This window comes from Camelus bactrianus, chromosome 2, assembly GCF_048773025.1.
Source record: "Camelus bactrianus isolate YW-2024 breed Bactrian camel chromosome 2, ASM4877302v1, whole genome shotgun sequence".
Taxonomy (NCBI): Eukaryota; Metazoa; Chordata; class Mammalia; order Artiodactyla; family Camelidae; genus Camelus; species Camelus bactrianus.
The window spans coordinates 104,255,533-104,261,680 of record NC_133540.1 but is presented as its reverse complement, the minus strand read 5'-3'; positions in this window follow the sequence as shown (position 1 = coordinate 104,261,680).

Sequence of the window (6,148 nt, the reverse complement as noted above, 5' to 3'; positions counted from 1 at the left end):
ATTTAGAGACAAACAATTTGATAAAGTAAATGGTAGATTCAGTTTCCTTGTGTGAATAATATACCATTAACCTCTGATTTAAAATATTTATTTGAGGTCAACAATGAAAAGTAAGAGGCCTTAACACTCCTTCCACTTCATGGCTTATAAGAATATATTCACCCTAGACAATCTTAGGAACAATTTGAAAATGAGTGTTATAGAAACAGCATTTAGGAAGACTATTCACGACGTACCTCTGATTTTCCCCCTGCTTCTTACTTCTCCAATGCAGCCCAAGATGGACACACTAATGTGATCTAGGAGAGCTCCTTACTTAAAGGGCATGTTCTGTCCCATTTTCCAGCCAATCTTGACCACTGGAAGGCATCTGTGATATTGTGACTTATAAGAAAAAATATGTATTTGGTTATTCAGATGACCAAAACATATTTCTCATATATATTTGGTCTTTGTCCATGGATCCTTGGAACTTTCTAAGTGTTGAGAGTAACAAAGGTGTCCCTTGGTATGTTAACAAGGTGATTTTTGCACTTCTTCTAAGGATGGGGGATTGTTGCCAATGGAGCCAATAAGGTGACTGGAGGGTTGAAACTTTCAGTCCCACCCCCAACCTCTGAGGAGGGAAGAGGACCCGGATGTTAAATCAACTGCCAATTGCCGATGATTTACTCAACCATGACTATGTAATGAAACCTTCATAAAACCCTGAAGGATGGAGTTTGGAGAGCTTCTGGGTTGGTGAACATGCAGATTTTCTGGAAGAGTAGCACCCCCGTGGAGAGGGCATGGCATCCCCTCACCGTCTCCCACACCTTGCCCTATGCATCTCTTCCATCTGACTGTTCCTGAGTTACATCCTTTTATAATAAATGATGATATAGTAAGTAAATTGTTTGTCTGAGCTCTGCAAATAAATCGAATCCAAAAAGGAGGTGGTGGGAACCTCTGATTTATGGCTCTTGAATTAGAAGTACAGGTAACAACCTGGGCTTGCTACTGGTATCTGATGGAGGCCGAGAGGTGGGTGCAGCGAGAGCCAGCAGCCTGTTAGGACTGAGCTCTTAACCTGTGGAATCTGATGCTATCTCGAGGTAGTGTCAGAATTAACTTGAATTGTAGGATATGTAGCTAGTCTCCCAAGAATTGCTTGGTGCTGTGTGGGAACCTCCCCTCTGCAATATAATGGAATTGGTACCACAAGTAATTTAGCATCAGATCCATTTCCATCCCAGGAAACTGCCTGAGTTTGTTCCCTTTATATTCAAGGTTTACTTCCAGGAGGCTTCTCCTTAGTTATTACCAAGGTAACCTGGCTAATACTCCTAATTTTTATCTGGATCTGGTGGTTTTGTCCCTAATATCAACATTATGGCTGAAGGCCAATTTCCTCTGTGATCTGCTTCTTGCCGATTCTCCTTTATAGGACTTGAGATCTATATCCATTTCTCAGTGACTGAAATCTTCTGTTCAAGGGTAGATTATGTGATATTTTGGAACTTTCAACTAGAGCCAAAGGCAGAATGGTAAAGTGCATTTTTCAACATTGTTTAAAAACTTTTGGAATTTGAATTTCTTTAATCAGAGCTGTCTTTTGCCAGGTCACTAGTTAGGTAACAATGTCGTGCATTTTTTGAGCATCTATTGAGTACCAGACTATGTTCTAGAAGTCTTAGTTACAGAAGTGGACAAACTAAACAGACCTGCATTTCAAGAGATACATTTTAGTATTGATTCTACTATACCTACAACAAATGACAATAACTAGCGAGGTACAATTCTATGAACTTTAGGTTCAAATCACTTAAATGTTGCAACAATCTTATGAAGTATTATTATCCCATATTAGAAAAAGAAATGAAGATTAAATAATTTGCCCAGGTAGAAGCTAGTAGGTCAAAAAGGCCAATGTTTGCAGCCTAGTAGACTGAGTCATAGCTCACATTTTTATCCAAGACCATTTCAGGAATTAACCAAATTCCATCAAGAAGTTTGCATATACTATTAAGATTGAGAGTGCAAAGGGGAGAAAATTTGGGTAGTCAGAGAAGTCCTCTTAAGAAGGTCATTTGAATTGAGACCAGATTGATGAGAAAAGGCCACTTGAAAGACATGTGAAGAGGAAATAAAGCAAATGTTCTGAGATGGCAGGGAGTTGGCAGTTTGTAGCTTAGAAATTAGCCACATGGTAGTGATTTTGAATCAAAGAAAATTTGAAGGAGATGAGGTCAGAGGCATAGGCAGAGGCCAGTTCATAAAGGCTATAGTAAAGAGTCTAGATTTTATTATAACTGAAATAAGAACCCTGCAGGGTTTTAAGCAGTGGGAGCACATGATCAATCATACACAGAAATAGAAGAGCAAGACTCATTAGGAGGATGCTGTGGCAGTAACACAGGCACGATATACACGGAGCTAGGGCTAGGGTAGCAGTGGGAGTGGGGCAACCGGTAGGGACGTCTTGGCAGCTGAGGGAAGGATGAACTGAAGGATCAGGACTAGAGCAGGTGCCTAAATAAGAAGAAAGTTCATCCAGGGAAATGATGTCTGAACTGGGGAAGCACCAACAGAGGTGGAAAGGACTAAACAGGTACACAAGATATGTGTAGAAAAGATTTTATCATTTTAACTTCCATTGGATAAGAGGGACAACTAATGAAGATGATTTCCAGAATCCTGACATCTTCCCTGTCCTAATGTATTAATGTTATGGGAAAAACTATATAACCAAATTATTATATAGTAGCCAAATTTAGATCATCATACTTTCTATTTCTCCTTTCAAAGTTCTTTATGTGAGAACATAGGTCCCTTCCTGTAACAGCAAGGTCTCAGAGTGCATTTTTCTTTCTGACATAAAAAGTCACTGAAAAGTTTACCAAAGATAATATTTTCAGTCTTAGTCCATCTAGTTAAATTTTAAACTTACTTTGTGGTTCTGTACTTTACAACTTAGTTTTGCTTCATGAAAAACCAGCTTGATTAAATGAATTGCAGAAATATGTGAACCGAAAAAGGCACATAAAAATGAAATTAATCTAAGCCTCAAGTGAACTATACAAGGCATGAAACACTGAAGACCCAATGACTTCATTCTCTTGATGAATGCTTTAATGGGCCATTAAAATACAGATGCTGGAAAACTTTGAAGTTATTCTTACACATGTAACACTGTGTATGTATAAAACATGCATTTAAATATTTTTTTTGTCTATTAATGAGTCATCCTATTATTATAATGTATATTGAAGGACAGAGTTGAAATTGATTTTATAGTCACAGTTTGATCAACTGATTAATTTAGTTCATCTACTTAAATAATTATTTCTGGGCTCTGAATGATCAGAAGGACTGGATAACATGAATAAGGGTTCTCATCTGATGTAAAGAGCACCATATTCTACTCACAGCCACTCTTCTTTCCTTCCTTTTCCTTTTCTCTTTTCCCTTTCTCCTTTCCTCCCTTTGCTCTGTCCTCTCGCTAAACTCTCTTCTATGGCGATCTCATCCATTCCCCTGGCTTTATGTACCTTCTATGTGGAAAGAGTTCCTGAAATCATGTATGCAGACCTCACCTTTCTTCTCAGCCCTGGACAGTCTCTTTTATATCTTATAGGCAATTCAAATGTAACATAATACAAACTGATTTTTTTTAAATCTCTGCCTTCCCCAACCCAATGCTGTCTTCTCCATTTCAGGAGATGACATCACAAGTCACTCACTCATTCAAATCAGAAATCATCTAATCCTTCAGTGAATTGTATCAATTTTGTTTAAAACATATCTAAAATATATCTCCCACTAACCAATTCCATCCAACTCCACTGCTAACACCCTGTTTTGTGCTCCTGGGTTCTCCTATTTAGACTTCTGTTTGTAATTATTCAGTAATGAAGACTGTAAAAAATCATGCCATGAATGGCACAATGACTTGTCAAAATCAGGAAAAATTTTCTTCTATGGTTGCTGACCATAATCTGCAGTAGGTACAAGGAGAAGAATCTCCATCTACAATTTCTTAGTCTCTCTCTGGTGATCTGCTAAGTGTTGAAGAAATTGTGAGCTGATCAACAGCTGTATCTGAACAATTTGCCCTGCACTGACAATTATGCATACAATTATGACAATTATGCATTTGTGTTAAATTAAAGGATGAAGGGTTAGGCGGATGGATGTGTCAAATTCCAGTGTAGAGCACAATTTTTCAGTTATACATGAAGATATATATATATTCATTGTCACCTTTTTTTCTCCATGAGCTACCATAATATCTTGTATATATTTCCCTGTGCTATACAGTATAATCTTGTTTGTCTACGGCCATACCACCCTGAACTCGCCTGATCTCGTCTAATCATGTGTGATTAAGACATCCATTATTCCAATCTTTCAATATAAAAATGGAGGCTCCAAGAGACTAAGTGACTTCTGAGCAGTCACACACATAAAATGTGATACAACCTAGTCTGCAACATCAATTCTCTCACTCAGCTCCATTTCCTTTCATTACTCAGACTGTTTCTCCTGAAGACTGTCTATGGCTGTCTAAAACACTGGTGTTAGATGTCCTGTTTGGAAACACTAAGGGATATTTATTCACAACCTCCAAAAAATATTTTTCAGCTGAACAGAGCTGACAATGAACCAACAGAAAAATATGTCATCATTTTCTACCTCTGCTGATAGAGAAATGGGTTGTTTGCAACCAGTGTTTATCAAGTAATTATTTTGCAGTCTGCATTGCAATTTAACATACATTATACCTATAAATTACTACTCTAATTAAGGCAGAAAAAATACCTTACATTCTGTGTTCCATTAATTTTTTTAATACGCTTTGCTCAGCATTCTCTACATGCTCCTTGTGTTAATACCATATAAGATTTTTTCCTGATCATCTGCCCCTTAAAAAATCCTGCTTCTCTATTTCATAAGCCTGAAACTGCAGCCCTGACTATTACATAGTCACATGAAAATTGACATAAAATTCTGCTTCATTGCATGAATTTGAAAGAGCTCATTGTGTTCCACGGCAAGAAAAGAAAAGAAAATTACAGTTTTCCTTTATTAATACTATCATAATTACTCTTGGCTTTTAATTTGGCTATTTCTTGGTAACTTGCATTTTTGCCTTGGAATTAAAAATTGGAGTCTAGCAGAATTATTACTGAACACTTAGTTTTTAGTTCGATAATAACTGTTAGCAAAAGCATAATTTACACCTGAAATTATGAAAATTGATATGAGTAGTAGTTAATTTGAATATTCTTACTAGCCATATTATTAGAATAATCATTTTAAAATGCAATAAATCAAATTTATACACAGTATAAATTTAGCATACTGATATACCTAGTTTTTATATGAAATTTTTCTTAGGAATAACATAAATTCCTCTACAAGTTATGTAATCACATGGGTCCTTAGTTCCCTCATTTGTAAAACAAGAATAAAAGTTTTACTTACCTCTTAGGTACTATGTATTTTACTCTTATCTCATCAACTTAATTTTATTTTTCCATATGTTTCAAAATATACCTAAATTATTACTCAATACATACATATAACTATTTATGTGTATATATGTATAGGTATAAATAAATTTGTGTATAAAATATGAGGATTAAACAGGATTTTGAACAGGAACAATTAACATAGGCAGGGGCAAGTTGTAAGGGCTCAATATATGTTAACTGTTATGATTATTATAATGCTTGTCAACAACAGCAACAAAAAAAAAAAACATAGAAAGCTGCAAATAAGAGAAAGAGTTTATGTGAGGTCTTAAGTATTGCAATTCAGGAAGCCCCGATTGGAGCAGAAACTCAAATGTGCTCTGAGGTAAATAGAAAATGGTGGAGTTTATAAAAAGCCACTTCTGAGACATCCCTCAAAAGTTACATAGGTTATTTTTACAGAACTATGATTGGTGCCAGTCGACATTCAGTCACTTGACAGTAAAGAAAACAAGTTCCAGGGGGTCTCAGGACGGCCTGATCAAAAGCTCATGTGGCACTCAGGTGTGGGCATGTGTAAGTTCCACTTCCCTAGTGGCCTACTGGTTCCTTTTGACATAAGTGACTCCGTCTTGTCGCTCATGGCCCATAGTTTCTAGGTGGAAATGAAGTTGGTTCAATAAAAGGTATCT